The sequence below is a fragment of the Apis laboriosa genome, unplaced genomic scaffold, assembly GCF_014066325.1.
Source record: "Apis laboriosa isolate Shangri-la unplaced genomic scaffold, ASM1406632v1 scaffold42_cov153, whole genome shotgun sequence".
Taxonomy (NCBI): Eukaryota; Metazoa; Arthropoda; class Insecta; order Hymenoptera; family Apidae; genus Apis; species Apis laboriosa.
In genome coordinates, this window is record NW_025223257.1 from 1826181 (window position 1) to 1845191 (window position 19011).

A 19011-nucleotide genomic window follows, 5' to 3' on the forward strand; every position below is an offset into this window, starting at 1 on the left:
TTCCCCTCCACATTCTCCCCGATTAATCGAAGAGAAGAAGATAAAGTCGAGCGCGCTAATTGGTGACCGGTGACGCGAAAAGCGAGGGATATCGAGGGATTAGGGCCATTAGCAGTTGAAGCAGTTCCCTGGATGTTTCGCACAAGTGGCACCCGCGATCCCATCACTTCATTTCTACGTGAAGAGAGAGAGATGGCGGAACGGTGTCGAGGATAATCTAATTATTGGTTAGAGCTCGAGATCGCGTTCTGGCATGAAGCTTGAAGGGAATCTTCGAGCCCTGATCGGAATTCAGGATCGGATCGAGATTCTTTGTTCGGCTTCGTCGAATGGGGTAATTAGTTTACGAATAATCTTGATGGAAATTCTCAAAAGGGATTCGAAGGGGAAATTTGATCCGATTTGACTTTTTACTTTTTACACGGTACCCCATGATTTTTGGTTTTTTCAAAAGCGAAAGGGAAGATTTTGAAGAGAGAATTTCAAATTCCCGTTCTCAGTAACGCAATTTCGCGAACTTATCTTAGCAGTCGCGAGACAAGTTTGTGTCATTTTCGTTCCAAGTTTGACGAAAATGACATCGTTTTCATACGCTTGGTCACTTGGAATTTTTAATCTTGGAAGAAGAAAATTCCGGCGAAATATTGGGGGATTCAACGGGGAATATTTACGAGAATTTGAGAACAAACCCGGCCAGCAAACGAAACACTCTCATTTTATCAGGATCCTCCTGAATTTTCATCCCTTATCGTCGATAGTGGCGAGCAACGTACGCTGCGCGAGGAACTTATGAAAAAAAGTTCGCAACACTTGGAAAAACAAATTTCTTCCCGCGCGAGGCAGAATTTTTCCCCCTCTCTTTGCCTCGAATGGTTAAACGCCGACCCATTTTTAAATTTCTTCCCTGTTATCGACTCTCGTGTTTCTTTTCTTTTCTTTCTTTCTTTCTTTCTTTTCTTTTCTTTTTATTTCAAGGATCCTATAGGGAAGTCCTAGGCAGCAACGCGATATTCTCTCGATGGCGAGGACTAAAAGGAACAAAGGGAAGATTGGGGGAGGGGGGAGAAGGGATGGAAAAAAAAGTGAGCGAGTCGGAAACGTTTTGTTTTGTACTCGCGATGTAAAGAGTGTTCTCGCGAGTTTGACGTAATTAGAATTCCGCGTGGTGTATCGTCGGTTACAACCGTAACATCCCTTTTACAATTCTACGTGGCTTTTATCAAAAGTTTCCCGCTATCTTTTTGAATTATAATCTGAAACGTGAAACGTATTATTAACGTTCTTATGATGTCCAGTTGACGCGTATTAAATTGCGCCTGGAAACAAACTCGAAGGGATAAATAATACACGAAAATGTTGCGTTATAACGATATTTGTGACCGATATCTACGTTTGCAAGACCGATTCTCTTGCGATAGAACGTCAGTCGATGTTACAAAATCGTGTTCAGCTCCATTTAACAAATTAAATTATCAACGAAATCGATGAAAATCTTTAATAAAATTTTCTAAGTGGATAATGGAAATATAAATTATACGTATATTGTGAGATGATTCTCTTCAGTGGAGTATCTACTTTTCAGAGGGTGTAATTGACTCTTAAAATCTTTTTCATCCCCTCGAGGAGATTTTTCATTCGAGAGTAAATTGTTTGATCCATTTTACACGAGTTTTCACGATTCTCGTATCGGGTCAATGTTCTTCAAGATTTTTCGTGATATTTATCCTCTTGTGTCGTGATATTCAATTGACTTGTTATCGATCACTCGATAATTTGATTAGCTTGTTTATTCCCGTTACGCGCATTATAATTAACGTCCAATTACGATTAGATGAGCCCCATGTCGTTCACGTAAAATCACCGGGCGACCCGATAATAAACGGGGCGTAACATTAATCAGGAAGTGCGTGGACGCGTGGACGAAAATTCCTTTCGTTTGGGGAATCGGCAGGTAATTGCGGTGGAATTCGATCACGGAATTTGGGTCGTGCAAAATTAGTCGCGCGTCTATCAGTGTTAAATAGAATGATTCATTGGCCGATATTTTTTTTATCATTTTCAACGATATGGATTCCATGGATCGCGACGATATTAAAAGCGATACGTTCGTGAAATGAAATTACGCTTCGTAAATTTCGCGTCACACTACATTTCTTTTTTTCCTTTTGTTCTTTTTTTTTTTTTTGAGAAATTAGCTCACTGCATTTCCTTTTCATGCACCGGGATCGTGACATGCTAATTACAATGATGAAACGATTGTTTCCTCAACACTTGTACCGCCTGTTTTCTCGTTATTTTTCTTTAAACATTCATAACGTAAGGAATCTCTTAATGTAATGACTATCGTTGAGCGCACTTGAGACCACTCTCTCGCATCTATGCGGAGAATATTTGCAACCTTCAATTTTGTTAACCATTTATAGATCACCGCGCGTGCAAACTTTGGAACTGAACTTGATTCACGATTATTCACATTTATTTTCTCAATTCAGCTATACTTTGGTGAAAATATCAATTATTATCTCATATATATATATTTTTTCAAATTAAACAAAGAAATAATAATCCGATTATAGAGGGGACAAAAATGGGAGGATTTTATGTAAAATCCTATTGTTTATATTCGCGTCTCGTAATATTGAATATTAATTTTTGTTCGTCGTTGGATCAACGAAGAATGGATATTTTTACGCGAAATATATATACACACACATATATATATATTTTTCTTTTAATATACTTTAATCATCACGATCAAGGATTAAAAATTCACGATAAAAGGATATTCATCGGTTGATTTCAAACGGCCCACTTGACAAGCTCCCCCAGTTTCGAAATGGACTTACGCACGTTAACAGAGGCTGCGTTGTTACGGAATCAGAGCCAATTACACGAGAACTCGATTATCGAACTTTCAGGGCCGTTGATTGCAGTTAATTGTGCGTTTTATGACCGAGCACTTTGGACCGTATGCGTGCCATTCATAAAAAGTAGCTTTTATGCCGAGTAATTCGATAGTTTCCGTCCCTACCCTATAATAAATCGCTCGTTTCGCTTAATATCCGGTTAATTAAGAATTAACGTTTATGGATCTCGTTTAAGAAAGATATCGTTTAAGCAAAAATTGTCCAAAGAAATCTAAATATTTCCTTCCACGTTTCTTTATTCTTGTAAGAAAATCCATCCAATCGTTTAAAATCGTGAGTGAATTTAAAATACTCAAATAATTAATCTTTAAATAAGCGTCGAGAAGAATCTCCAATCTTACGGGGGAGGATGGGTGACCGTATGCTTCTCTTCTAAAAAAAAAAGAAAAAAAATAAAAGATGCAAAAGAGTTTTCGAATATTCAAATATCCCTTTGCACATAGCTCTCGGCACGAGCTATTCCCATTAGTATGCATGGTCGTTTTACGATTGCTTTTGCACGTATCAAAAGATCGATATCCTCCTCGATTTTTGATTCGCCGTATCGAACGACTTAATCCCTTTTCCGTAATAACGCGAACGAAACAATTGCGCCAAGATTTCACCGCTTTTTATCCTCGCGTCGAGTATCGCGCCGAGAACGAAAAAAAAAAAAGAAAAAAAGAAAAACTAAAACTACAAAAAGATGGCATCTCGTTCACGAAACGATCAACGTGCTATAACGTGCTTTTATGTTACTTGCAGTGGTGGTTTATTTAGCGTTTCGACTCGTAGGATTTTTAATCGTTGAGCACCGCAGGACGAGTGCACGCACCGTGGCGAACGCGTAACACGGTTGCACGAGTTGTAAACGACGACCCACTGCCGTATAATCGTCGTCAATTCATTGAGATTGTTAGCGCAACGCGCAGCGATGGTGGTGCACAATGTGCATACACGCATGGGCATAAATCACAAGTGTGAAGGGTGGTGAAGGGTGGCGAAGGGAGGAGCGTGACCGTGCGTTCGTTGTGAATAGAAACTAACATCGTCGCGACAGGATGTTATGAACGGGACAATAACTTGTCGCGTATATCATCCGATTTTGACGCGGAGACAAGGAGATCGGCATTGCCAATTAAGAAGCATTGCCGATTATTTTGCATAGGAATGGAATCACGAATTATGTCGCTGGTGAAAATTGATGTATGCTCTTAATAATTTTCTTTACAAAAGGGATGTAATCCCGTTCCGAATGATTGTAGATTGAAACGGGAAAACAATTAATTTTTTTCCATTGACTTTTTTTAAAATTTTTATCAAGTTTTTTAATTCCATTTCATGCTTTTAATGCATTCTTTGTATCGTTCTTTTTTTTTTTTTTTTTTTTTTTTTTTTTNCCGGACGTTTGTTTGAATTTTTCAATGTTTTTCTGATATTTTTTTTCTTCTCTCTTTTGTGTTCTCGTTTTATTTATTTATTGCTTTAAAATTTCAATTTTCAGCATTAGAAATATTCCTCTTCCTCTTTTTTTTATTTTTTTATAACTCTATTCTCTTCTTCTAGAACAATTTGCGAATTAATGTTTGCTTATGTAGGATTCTGTTTCGAAATGTTTAAACGAAATGTTTTCACGAATATTTATGAAAAATTAAAGAGAACGTGTATATGTTTCGTAACGAAGTTTACGAAACGAAGGGTTCAATTTGGCGAAGAAGAGAATTACATGCTGCGATTATTATAATGTCGAAGAAATTTCATCCCTTCGAGAAGAATCGAGCGATTTAGAAGATTCTTTTAGGAAGAATTTTTCTGAAAAGTTGGCTGTGAAAATTGCAATCGAATCCAATTTAGTAGGATTGCAATTTGACAATCCAATATTTGTGAAACTGAATACCGTCATTTCTTATTTTTCTAGTTAAAAACTTTCGCTAAAGTTATCCTCTCATTTTATATATTCTTCTTATATATAACGATACATCCGCATCCTTCCACCCTTAATTATATAAATTTTGTTTAAAATTCGATTGAAAATTCAATCAATTATTCGAAACTACTTTCTATCCGTAAAATTTAATTCATACAACACAGGCTCAACTTTGCATAAACTTCATTGCACGCTCCTTCTATTTTCCTCAATTTTTCAACGCACACTCAATCGACAATTTATCGAATCATAAAATTATTCAAAACTTTTCCCTCATCGAGAAGTGCTTTAAAAAAAAAAAACTCATATAATTTAATTCCATATTCCTCTTAACCTGATTAAAATCCTCGCACACTTTCGAAACAAACCTTTTAATTCCCGCAATATCAATTTGCAACTTAATTAAATCCAAACTATTTACAAATCCTTTTTGTAACCGGAAAATCATTATTCTAATCCTATTCCTCGTTTCGCGCAGATTAATTTAAATCAACGAATAAATTAACGAACGTTGTATGAAATCTACGAATTTGTAAACTTAATCCTCGAGATCTCGAAAAGTTGTTTCAAATTGTCTCATAATTACGTTAAATGCGTATTCTTCTCCCGACGATGTCTAATATCTTCCTCGCATCGCGAAGTGGGTTTCGTGAAAGGATAAATCACAGAGCGAAGGTGGCGAAGGAGCGAAGGATATTATTGCGACAGTAGTCGGATGTCGGATAGTGGAAGCGTAGGAAACGCGCACGAGCGGCCACCAACTCTTCACCCTTAAGCGAAACGGTGAGGTTAACGCGCGCACACTTGCACTCGTTCCACGTGAGTGTAAACGAGGCCAGGCTTCGAGAGAAAGAATGGACAGAGAGGGGTAGGAAGAAGATTTATGCGATTGAATCGGTACACGGCTACAAATCAGTTATCGTCCGAATAAAACTGTAGCTCGAGAGAAGTCTCGAGAGAAAGGAAAGAAAAAAGAAGTGTAATTTCTTATGCTCGTGTTTCTTCACTTCCAAGGCGTGTATTTTTTTTCAATAATAGTTGACGGACAATTTTTTACCTCGATCAATTGTAACAAACGAAAACGTGGGTGAAATATTTCCGGAGATATTTTTCAAAATACATCGTTCGAATATTTTTCTTTCCATTTTTTTTAATCGTTTTTTTTTTTTTTCGTAGCAAGTCGAACGATAACAACTTTCTTATCTATCGCGACGTTTTAATTGATAATTCCAGTTACAAACAATGCTGTTCGAAATCCGAGTGCGCGTAAAATAATCGCGTGCGACGGTGCACAATGTCGTTCATTAAATTCGATATCCGAAAATTCGTATTAATTAATTAGCGGAATAATAGCGAGGTGTACCGAGAAAAATTGACGTGACACGGAACGGGTTAACGCGCGTATTTTATCAATAGTGAATCGTGAATATATAATGGAAAATCGTACGGACAATTGGATCTGGTTCGGTGTTATCGGTATGGAATAAACGCACGCATATTTCGAAGGAATTTTGATTCGTGTGATGCACCGCAGCTTCTGGCTTCGCGTAGAATCTTAATGCTTATATTTTGCGCCACGGTGCTCTTCCGTGAATGTTTACTTTACGAGTTAAGGATAACGTTGAATACAGATGCATGCATGCACTAGGTGGATGTTGGTCCGATTCCAACCCCTTCTATTTACATTTCGAATTTCTTCGCGGTTTTTCCACCTGCTATCTTTTCTTCCATTTCTCCAAAAGATCTTCCCTTCTTTCCCACCTCTCTCTCTCTCTCTCTCTCTCTCTCTCTCTCTCTCTCTCTCGTTTCTTTCTTTCTTTCGTCCTTAGTTTTCTTCTTCTTCCATCCCATTCCATTTCTAAAATTTCTTTCTCTTCTTACTTTTCGATCGACGAATCTTTGCATGTTCGAAATTTCTTCTTCCTTTCTCTCCTTTTCGCCTTTCTCGTTTCTTCTCGCCAATGCGATACGACGCGCTTCAGACCGACTCCGTGCTTCAGACCCCTCTCGCGTTCTTTGCTCCATAGGAGGTAAAAGGAAAGTTGTTGAATTCTCAAGAGACCGAGGAGGAGAAGTTGGCGCGTAAATTCGCGAATGGAAACGTCACCCCAGAGAGATTAGCTCGAGAAAAGAAAAACGATTATTTACACGTCCTCTAATTAATTTATCTCGCCTCCCCTCGTATCGTCCACGATCCTATCATTCCTACGAAATTGCACAATATCCCGATCGGTTCCACGATCGTTATTTGCACAACGAATTAACCGAGAGACAGATTATTATCATCGTAAAGAGGATGATATCGCGAAGGTTTACATCGCGTTTAATCTGATTCGAAACCGACAACGTCGACGCGTGAACCAAGGCTTCGTTAATCCTCCATGCAAAGTGATTCAACCCTCCAAGTGTTTAAACCACTCGAACTCGATCGAGCTCGTGTGGAACGAGTATAATTCGCGTTATGTTCCGAATATGTTTCGAATTTCAATTTTCTTCATCTTTCATCTTCAACGATTCCCGGTCGCACGAGAGGTATACCAATTTTAATATCTTCACCCCGTGAAAACCCCGTGAAAATTTGGAGAATATTATTCGCAATATTCGCTCTCGATTCGCAATGCAAATTCGAATTCATTTTTTTTTTTTTGTTGCGTTCGAGGAAGATATATTTGGTCCGATTCTCCTTTGCCTCGAATAAGATTTAATCGCTAAATAAAGACGTGGAAAATCGGGACGAATCCAGTTTCGGTATCCAGAGGCTGATGGTATACATAGCCTGGTTCTCAAAATATCCGCGAGATTCCGTTTTAACTTTTGTGTTAACAAATTGAGAATGGTGAAACGTGTAAATGTGGAAAAGGCGTGAACGGGACCGGCACGATTTTATTTTTGGCACAGACGGATAGGCTAGGTCGGTTGGACGACGATCGAGGAATTAATAACGCGCGACAAAATGGAGGGGGATGCACGAGTTATTACTGAACCGTTGATGAGGAACTCTCACGGAATTTTTTTTTCTTTTTTTCTTCTTCATCTTTCCCCTCCTCCTTTCTCCCTTCACCACCCTCTCTCTCTCTCTCTCTCTCTCTCTCTCTATCGTTGCCTTCATTTAGCGGGGAAACAATGGAGGCAATGGGAGCGTGTATTGTCCCGTTTCATAGTACATCGCTTCGTACGTGGAAAAGTAAATTTGTCAGCGTCGGGACACGAATTACGTTTTACTCGTATTCGCCGGGTGAAATTCGGTGACAAAGCGCGGGATTAAATCCATGAAAATGCCTATTGAAAACTATTTCGTTATTATCTCGAATCGAAAAATGTTCCTTCTTTATTTTATTATACAATTTTATACGAAATATAAACGCGCTCTCGTACAAATCGCACAACTCGTGTTTTAAACTTCGAACGACAACAACAACGATTGTCGACAAAAGCTTAGAAAAGCTTCCGCTAACTAATCATCCCCTCGAATCTCTATCGTCCTCGACACACGAACCATCGATTGTTTCGTCAACGGAACTTTACCCATTAAGGATCCATCTTCAACGTTTTCCAAGTTTCGGTGAACCCTCTCTGTGAACCCTCTCGGTACGGAAGTCGTTTAATTTATCGCTCGACGCGATGGGCCAACAAGAGAGTCCTCGAAGAGCGCGATCACCGTCGTCGAGAGGACATCCAGAGGGAAACGATGTATCCCGTTATCGCGAATTCTCTTTGTGCTCGGATGGATGGAACCGGGATAGCAGGGGTAGAGAAGAGTGGGGGAGGAAGGAAAAGGAAGTGAATAATGGTGGAATATTCGAGGGGATGTAAGATGTCGACCAAGCGCAAGGGAATTTACGTCTGAAGGATGTGTATCGAAGCGGCCAACTCCATTGTTCCAACGTTGTTTCCCTCGGTGTGCCCTTGTGAACACGGTGTAAACCGATCGATCTCTGATATTTTCCCGCCCCAACGGGCAGGAAATGGTAACGCGAATGCGTTAGCACATCGTGGGGGTTAATCGAGATCCCGTGATGAATTTTATTTTTTCGACCAATATTCGCGTGGAAATCGAAATGGTTAAATGTCGTCTCTTTGTGCCAACCGCAAACAATCGCGTATTAAATTTCAAAAATTTCGATATTATCGATATTGTCGAATATGTTGAATGTGTTTTGGAGTCGGTGTTCGGGAATTGCATCGATCCGAAATATTTCGTTCGCTTTCCACAAAGTTCGATAAAATTTGGGGGAGGAATCCCCTAAGGTCCCCCCTAGTTTAGTATGAAGATTAGTCCAAGTATTCGAGCGGGCAATGGATCGAAGGGGGTGTAGGTAAAGTTGTTTGACAACGATGCTTCGCGGCATTTATCCCGGAACTGGCAGAGACGTTCTCCTTAGGAATGCTCAAACGAGAGATTCATTGTGTACACGACAATGGGCTACCACTCCTACGCCATTATGGCGCATCCCTTCCTCGTGGCCGAACTTGCACGTTTATCAGCGGCGTACAAGGAACGACCAACGTTGTGGTCGACTGCTTTCGAAACATGCACAAAAGAGTCGTGTTTCTTTTTCTTTTCTCTCTCTCTCTCTCTTTTAAATTTATTTAACCCTTCGCACGAAAATGTTTCGAGTATATATTTGTAATCACGGTTCGGAATGGAAGCGTTGTTGAAATTGATTTCTTTTTTTATAGGCCAATTATTTTTTCCTCGTGTTTTTCAATGTCGTGATTATGAGAAAGAGAATTTCAAAGATTTCGAAGATTAATCGTTCAATATCTCTTTTTTTATACGGGTCATACAAATCTGAAGAGCTATTTCTTTCAAACAAACTCTGTTTGTGAAATTCTTGAAACTCGCACAATGCATCTATTTAAATTACTTGTTATTCCATATTTTACTCTATATATAAAAAAATAAACACGCAAGTGTTACTTTACGTAGTACATACATTTCATTTTTTCGAATACTCCCTTTTACCGAGATTAAACGATCCACCCAAAGAATCCTCCCCCTCCTCCAGGAAAGAAATTATTTTTATTACGACCGAAAGAGGCCATATATATATCTCCACCCGAAATAAAACTGAATCTCGTCCGAGACGAGGAGAAATATTATCCAGGAATAAGTTCTAATTAGAAACACTGATTAAAGTAATGGGAAGGATTCCATGAATACTGAAGAGCGTGGCGTAGAGAACGAGATGCCAGGGATCATCCGGCAAATTGGTTGACGTTTTACGAGCGTATCTTCGACGGAATACCATTTGCACAGGAGAGTAAGGAGAGTGAGTACGGGTGAGTATCGAGGTCGAAGGAAAATCCGACTGAAATGGCGTGGTTGGTTGCCTAATCCGCCGATACATCAGAGTTACGCCGGCCGCCAATGGCGCTATTGCTTCAAATTCGTGGCCCAGCCATTGTCGCGTGGGCGGTGTGGAGCCTGGTGTCTACATCCGGAACGGGAGAGAGAAGGAGAGAGAGAGAGAGAGAGAGAGAGGTTACGAAGTTCTAAGCAGCTTAAGCTTGGTTAGCTGTAGGACAAGCCGGGGGAAAACATCGAGAGTTGCATCGAGAGAGCGTGAAATCTGATTCAATGCCGTTGGAAAGAAATTTGTAGAAAGAATTTTCTCCGCCAAATTTTTCAATTCTTCTCTCGTCTTTTTCCAGTTTTATTTCGAGACTTGATTCGAACGAACGATGTAACGATGTGATAAGATTTAAGGACGACCAGTTGAATAATTTAATTTATATATCTTAATTGCACCGTTTCAGAAATTATTATCCAATTTATACTGTGTCAGGATTATATATGATCCAAATTGCGATACGTTAAATCGAAACTGTTTTGTCGTAAATCGCGCCACGATTACGATTAACGTTATATTATCGTTCCTGATATAATTTCAAACGTATCGTGCCGTGATACGCAAAAAGATATATTTTCATTGAAATCTATTTATCAACTTGTAAACAATTTAATTTGTATCTGTATTAAACGAAGATTGGAGCTTTCTAATTCAATATCATTTATATAACCAATAATAAATAAACCTCTTCTTCATTTCGTTCTTTCGAATTAACCAACTCGAACTCAATATATTATCTCAATATATCAGAATATAGTGGATGCACACCTGACAAACGCACGCTTTATTTCAACAACAACAGTATATTCTCCAACGGCACACCGCGAAGGAAATTTAATCTCCTCGTTCAGATTACAAACTGTGGGGGCTTAAAAATAATCCCCCTCGATTCATTATCACCATTGGTTATTTCGCAATGCGCACGTGCATCCGCTCTACGGGAGATGAATACACCTTTTCACCAGGGCGAGAACAATATAAACCTCTGAACAGTGTCTGACTAAGGCACGCGCTCGCGCCCATTCAAGAACCGTCCGTGTCTACGTGTCCTTTTTTTAAACTCTCCAAGAGAGCTCTCCATCCGGTCTAATTAGAATTCATCGGTAAATCGATGCCTCTCGACGGACGAGTGACCCGATTTTCTCCGGTTCCAAGTGATACAAAACTCGAGAGAGCCGATGGCGAATCATCCGTCAGCAAATTTCCCCTCCTCCCCCTCACGCCGGCTAACACGAGCCGAACTTTCTCGTCTGAGGCAATTTATCCGCGCGCTTAACTCAGAGGTTTCGCGGCGTAAACTCGTGATACCGATTTAAATAGCTAACGCCGCTTATCGCGCGTATCAACGATACACGATCGTTGGGATACACGATTGTGCACGATGTCGCGGATCGTTCTTAATAAATCTGTCCGGGTTTCGACGGCGGATCATTCGCCGGATATCACTACTCGGTATCGCTTTACGTGATATGAATGCGGCGGACGGCTGGATTTGGAATGTTTCACTGGAATTGATTCACGATGGATCAACCTTTTGATTTATTAATTCCCGTTATTCTCGGTCCGGGATATTTTCAATTTTCCTTTGTGCCAAGATCCGTTTCGAAAATAAAGGTCAAAAAATAATTCAAAATAATTTATTTTGGGGAAAATTTCGTATTCTTTCGGATTCTTCAAAAAAGTTTAGAAAACAATCTTGTAGTATCTCAACATCGTCTCAGGAAATGTATCACGATGTTGGAAGAGAGATTGTATTAAAGAGATAATACTATGTTTTTTTTTCTATAATGCATCAGGGGTGTTTGGATTTTAATGTCGCGCGAATCAAAAAGAAACTTTGAAACAAAGGGTTGAAGGGGAACCGAAAACTTTCGACCGAAAATTCTAAGCAGCCTCTGTCCTCAAAGGTTATCCACCCCTCACGATGCATCAAGCCCATTAAACCGAGGCGTTGGGCCTCGTAGAAGCCCTTCAGTCAACCTCGAAGCGCGTCACTTCGAGGAAAACGAAACCACTCTCGAGACGCTCGAGGGCGACCACGAGGAGGACCCAGTTGAGTAAGAGTGAGAAAGAGAGAGAGAGACTTCTCAAAGAAGAAAGGGAAAACGAGAAGACTACTTCGGTACAGGGGTAGAAAAAAAAGCAAAAAAAAAAAGACAAAATGATACACACAGAGACATCGTTTAAAACCCCTACGTGACCATGTCACCCTCGTCGTTTCTTTCTCAGCGAGCACAAAAGAAGATTTCTTCGCTAGTGGAATGACAAACAGTCGAGGACAAACGAGGCGATGGCGTATCCCATATTAGCGAGCATGGAGTTAATTAATTCGACTAAAAAATTGAAAGAAAGAGAGAGAGAGAGAGAAAGAGAGTTAAAAAAAGAAAAAAGAGGTAACAAATAAATAAAGAAGCGAGCGGAATGAATACGATTGCGGGGGCGTCGCGACGTCGCGCGGTTATTGCCTCGGCCTGGAAAAACTTGCTCTCGAGTTTATCCCTGTCTGGGAAGAAAAGTCCCGAGGTTTTATCGTGGCCGCCGCTTTGATTTATCCAAGCTGAATCGGGCGCAGCTCCATTGTGCCGGAAGATCGTATCGTAGCGGAATTACACTACGGTCGCGCTGTTTATTCGAAAAAAATTACGCCCACCATCGTTGTACTTTTATATTTTATTTTCTCCGAGATAGGGAAGGAGGTCGTTAACTCGTTACTTAAAAATAAGTATCTCTTTTCCCTTTCGATTTTAAACTTTGCTAACGCAATGGAATTAATTCTTTCTTTTTTCTTTTTCTCTCTTTAAAAAGAAATTGGAAATTGCGCTCGAACGAAGAATTAGGGAATGCAAACAAGAGAGATGGAAATATTTTGTGAAGATATCGATACATGTATTTTTCGAAATTCGATTCGAAAGTCGAATAGGGGAGGTTTTATCGATTATGCGGCGAGCGGAGACGAGTTTCACGAGATGAGGATTCGTTCGGTTGTCGAGGCTGCTAAGCCACTTGACGCGAAAACAATGTTAATGCACATCCATTTTCGCTTTATTGTCGATGAACGAAGTTCGCCACCGAGATGCGGAGTCATAAATGCGGTTTAATTGCATCGGGCATTTCGCGTGAATTACGCGTTATCTAACGTTCCGACCCAGGGAAGACTATAAACGTTGCCGAGGAGATTCTAGATTCTAGACATAAATAATAGCCTAGCACGATGCGAATGGTATAATTTTCGGTCGATACGATATGATCTATCCATTACTTTATTGCTCTAATAAATTCATTCCGATCCTCCACAAGTATGTAAAGATCATTTCTTTGAAATATTTTCAACCTGAATAATACCTCTTCCAAATATTGGATACTTACACAACGAATTTTTCCGTTTAGTGTAATTCCTTCCAAAAATTTTAATAACGCCCAAAAACCATATAATACTTCCGTGTGTATCGAGTAAAAATTGTCCCGTTATGATAAACGGAAGTTTCACGTACGAGAGATTGAAACCTTGAGCAGTGCGAGAACAACAACAAGTCAACAAGAAACTTAAACTTGTTAATATTCATAAGCCGTTGATTTATATTGAAATCCTCCAAGACTCGTCCTTTCCAAAGAAGCGATCCCTCTCTCTCTCTCTCTCTCTCTCTCTCCTGGCGAAATAATTTATCGCTTCGCTTTCCATTCTCGAAATTTCACTCCCTCGTTTGAATCGCAAATCGGGAGAGCCAATCGCACAAATTTTCGAAAATGATTGAACGCGTTCCACGTTGTTTTAATCGTGGAACACGTTCATATAACAGCGAGTGTCAGAACGGGGCAATCTGTTGGCTAAATTACGAGCGGCGATGTTACGTCGAGATATCGAGATATATATAGCAAGTTTACAGCGTCCTACGGACAAAGGGGGGCGCTAAAGGGGTGGATAGGGGATGGTAGCGAGCACGATGTCCCCGATGGCACAAGGGACCTGTTACGTATAACGCAAGATTGTTCATAAGTTGCAGCACCATCGCTCTCAACGTCTCTCCCAACCCTTTGTCGGGGTCTCGATCAAGGCAAAGAATCGATAATTTGCCCTTCAATTTTCATTTTCCATTCCTTTCCGCCGGATGTGGGTACGCGGGGGTCGAAGTTAATTAGGCTGAAAGTTTGAAAGGGGTGGGTCGGAAGCGATGTTAATTTTTAATCCGTGCGTTGATCGATGTTAATTAAATCGGTGCAAACCCGTTGAAACATTCAGCCTCGTGATTAATAATACGCCGGTTAACTGAGGGGATCGTTTAATTAATCGCATTCCACGTGATTAGTCATTTATTGTGCGATCGAAATTCGAGGGATTCGATACGCATTTCGGTCGCTTTGGGCGGCTAGGGGGGAGGAAATCTCGTATGATGATGCTGATCGACGAGAAAATGAAAACTTGTGATGAATTATCCGCCAGGGTGCAACGATTACGACACTTGTCAGTTTTCAGCGGAATTGTAAGAATCGAGAGAATAAAAGTGACGCGAGATTCTTTCTTGAATTCCTTCTTTATAAATAATATTCTTTTCGTTTCATTATTTTAGAATAATAATCCACGATCTATTGAACTCAAAAATATTCATCATAGATCTTCATTACACGTATACGATATTTCTAATTTTTTATTTATTACTATCTTTCCGTTTCCTTCGTTTTTCCTTTAATAGATCTACGTTTTATTTCCGCGAAATTTTGTTCGGGTAGCCGTAAACATTCTCCACGAAAATTACTCGATCCTTTTAAAGGTGGAAAAACTGTGGTTACAGCGAGAACGGAGGAGAAAGCAGAAGAACGAAGAAAAATGTCGAGGATGTTGGGAGGAAAAGGTTATAAGATGGTGCTGTCTGCTTTATATTCTCGTCTGTATCCCGGGTTATGAACTCGTCCTTTTTTCCCGTGGAACATCTTCCAGGTGTGCACGTAGCTGAAAAGCATCCGGATAAACGCCTCGGCAGCTGGGAAAGACACGCGGGGAATGAAAACCGGAAGAGGGGATGGAGCGTTCGGAGATGGAGGCCGAGGGTATATGTACAAATCTACCTGGATACGCAAGAGCGAGCAAGGATAAAAAGGGTAGAATGGGGGAGGAATGGAATTGCATTGGAAAAGAAGATTCACCAACGAATCAACCACGGCTCTCTTGTAGCCAGATTCTTCTTCGAATGAAAATGAAGAATGAAAGATGAGAAAAGAGGGGATGAAGAGAATGAGACGAGAGAGGTTTCGTTCGATTTCGAAACAAGATTTTGCTGCGATTCCCAAGATGATCGTCGTCGTTTGTACTCCATTATTCGTTGAAACCAATACCTACGTGAATTATACGTTATGATTGATCCGATAACAAGGAATTATACGTACGCTAAATTATAGGAAACGAATGTGTACGAGGCCTGAGCTAGGATATCGCGTGCTCGTTGCACCCACGGGGAGTGATAAAGGAGATAGTGTCACTCGTCTAGCTAATTACTAGTCACCAACTATACGACTCCTGGGAGCTCGCTCGTGGCCGGCTCGTTTCGTGTACGTACGAAGCTAGTGGCTGTGGCCAGTTGTGCTGCTCTGGATTTTCATCCCTGAATAACAAAATAAATATGTTAGTTCGTACATGTAACGATATTTCGATCCACTTCCACGAATCGATCATCGTATGCTTCCAAATAATTCATTTCGTTGCACGAAAATGTATTATATTTGAGAACAAAACTCTCAAGAAGATTGTTAATAGAGTTATTGAATCGAGAGTTGATGGTAAATTTTACATATAGTTAAATACATTTCCATTGTATTTTCCTCCCTTTTTCTCTGGAATAATCTTATACGAGATTGGGGAGAATAAGCGGTGTTTCGAGTTCACAAACTTGCGGATACCACAAATCCAGTAATACGAATGTAGACAGCACGCGAAAGTATCGTATCAGTTGCGTGATATCGGGAATAACCTCGTTCATTTTCGCGCCCGTTTTTTTCAGGGGCTCTCTTCTCTTCCATCTCGATAGAAATTTCGCGCGAAATTTATCAAATCAAACCGATCTCCCGAACGACGCCATACCTTAACGAGAAATACCTTCTCCAAAAGGAAAACAGAGGCACCGCAAAGGTACCTCTTCTCTAATTAAATTTATTTCGAATCTATGATGAAATGAAATAAGGCTTCCACTCCAAAGCAATTCAATTTCGTTAATAAAATTATTATTAAATCTCCTCTACTTGAACATAAACCAAAAAGAGAAGAAAAAAAGAAAAAAATATTTTTTTAAGAAATAACGAATATCGTATCATCAAATTGATTAAAAGAGCGAGATGAAAGAATAATATCAATTAGAAAATCTCGCTTACCTAAAGGTTTTTTTCTGCACCCTGTTCTGTAACGTTTCTGTAACGGTTCAATCAGAGTATTCCCGTGATATCGGCGATCAGAAAAGTGATGCGGTTTCACGCTAGCCAACCACGGCCACCAAACTTTTCCACGTGTTCCCTGCACAGTTTTCGCGCTTCACCGGCCGCAATTTTTCTTCCACGGGTTGCTGGGTGGCACGGTTTCGACGATTGGTTACACGACGGTGGATGGTCTACATCTGGAAACTCCGCTGCGAAAGTTTCGTCGAAGAGGAGGACGATTGGTTTCCGGGTGAAAACAGCTTTCAGACACCAATTACCAGTTCTCTCTCTCTCTCTCTCTCTCTCTATCTATCTATCTATCTATCTATCTATCTATCTATCTATCGTGGTGTGGCGACCACTCGGCCAAAACTCCCTGCTGTCAGGATTTTGCCGGCGAGCTCCTATCCCGAATTAGCGGATGTGCAGATAGCCGAGCCATTATCTGACACAGGCAACACCTGCACCCTGTCTTTCCGCGCCAACCGAACTGAATAACGATAGCGAAACGAAAATTCTCCCATTAATTACTCCTCCACCATTCTCCGCTAAATTCATTTGTTATCACTTGGAGTGTGTCTATCGTATTGAGGAGTGTTAATGTATCGTTAATGTATCTTTAACAGGTCGAATCTGAAAGAGAAAAGGAATATACAATGTTAGCAAAACGTCGTTTATTTATATATGGAAAATTGAAACGTATGAGAGTCTAGGGACACGATACGATAATGCAAATTTTTTGCACGATATTTTAAGGATGAAACTTATCAAGTAATTGAAATTAGATATTTTTCTATATTGTGTTACCATTTTTTGTAAATTATCATTAACTGTACTTTTGCTATTTTTTTATTTTTTTGATCTCTAACTTACTTGAACAATAAGCGAGATATTTGGATAGAATTTAGGTGAGCAATGAGAGATACGATTAAAGAATCGGACAAAAGCAAAGCGGTTGAACGAGGTGAAGAAGAGGAGATTAAGGAAGGGGACGAGCATCCCTTATCTTGTACTTGTGGCCGTAAAGAGGAAAGGGAGAACATTAAGAGATAAAAGATTCCTCGTGCAGAAAATTTACGAGCAATTTCGTTTCGTGGAAGTATTTATGGATGCTTGCTACGCTTTCGAGAACTTCCCACTCGATTTGGGACGTTAATTACGTCAATGCAGTCCAGGAAATTCTATATATCGTTGTAATCTATTATCCTTAAAATATCCAATTACACGCCAAATAAAAAAAAAAAAAAAAAATATCCGTATAAAATAAAGATCATACAATAAAATATCAAAATATCGAATTGCGAAATTCGATATTTTTCATCGATTCGTCAAACCAAGTTAGCAAAACAAAAATATAATTTTTTCGAAAGATAAAAGAAATCAAAGAGAGATCTAAAATAAAATAAAAAAAAAAGTACAAAATAACAAAGTAAATATCTTTGTGAAAAAAATTTTCATTTTTTCCTCCCCGATAAACACATTTGCCCCGATCGTTCGATTGATTAAAACTGATTGGACGAATTAAAACGAATAAACCATAGTTAAACGGGGATTTTACCATCCCCAATTTTGCAACATTTCGCATAAGCCGCGCATACTGGCCTCTCTTATTTGCTCTTGCGTGGTCTGCGGCGCACACGTCTCGCCACATGTGCCCGCATGTGCACACAACCTGCAACCCCGGGACAGCATTATGCATTTGTCGCATGTGTGCTCTGCCTTAACCTAATGACCGGCTCCGCCTGATCGATTCGTGGGTAAACGAAATTAAATACTTTGGACAGCGTTAATAATTTAAAGATCCTAATACGGATGATCCTAATACAATCGTGTTATTTTTATTTTTCATTTCAATTCAGAATTTCCTCCTTTTACGAAAATAAACGAACGAACAAGATAATCGTAGAAGTGTAGAAAGTAGAGAAATTCTTATTTTTGGAATGAGATAGATTTGGAGATAGAAGTGGAAGCGAAAGAAGTCGAGCTTTGGGATTTTGGCTTTTGTCGATAAGATCGAAAAATGGATCGGAATTGAAATTTAACGAATAAAAAGATTAATCCAAGAATTATTCCATGATTATTGTAATTCAGAGAGTTGCGCGTTTCGAAACTATAATTAACTTCGTCGATCCTATTTATCGTAATATAATATATGAAATTGTAATTGGAGCGTGCATTGCGCAACGATGTTATAATAGATAGGGAAACAATGATCGAAACGAAACCTTTGATCATTTGTTATACCATGTTACAGATTCAGTAGAGTGTTAGCGGTTAGAACGATGTGAGAGGAATATATGGGTGAACGCCAAACGAGCAAGGAAGGCTGGACGAAATCACGAACACGTGGCGAGACGTGAAGCGGGGTGAGTTTACATCTTAACTCTTTTGGCCATCGATTATTCTAACGATCAATCCAATATTA

The 19011-nt window shown here is 39.8% G+C and overlaps 1 protein-coding gene and 1 long non-coding RNA gene across 4 annotated transcripts in view; one reads left to right on the plus strand and one right to left on the minus strand.

Annotated features, from left to right (window-relative positions):
* The window catches only part of LOC122716110, a 121957-nt gene that overhangs the window by 71103 nt on the left and 31843 nt on the right, over window positions 1-19011 (plus strand). For both annotated transcript variants that reach the window (XM_043938870.1, XM_043938871.1), the window contains one exon: window positions 18841-18952. The gene's annotated coding sequence lies outside the window, so the exon portion shown is untranslated. The remainder of the gene's footprint in view (window positions 1-18840; window positions 18953-19011) is intronic.
* LOC122716111 overlaps window positions 1-19011 on the minus strand; it is an 80566-nt gene that overhangs the window by 25661 nt on the left and 35894 nt on the right. The window contains exon 1 of one of the 2 annotated variants that reach the window (XR_006346946.1): window positions 16545-17204. The exons of the other annotated variant lie outside the window; for it this stretch is intronic. This is a non-coding gene — a long non-coding RNA (uncharacterized LOC122716111). Of the gene's footprint in view, window positions 1-16544; window positions 17205-19011 lie in introns of those variants that run through there. 2 annotated transcript variants of the gene reach the window in all.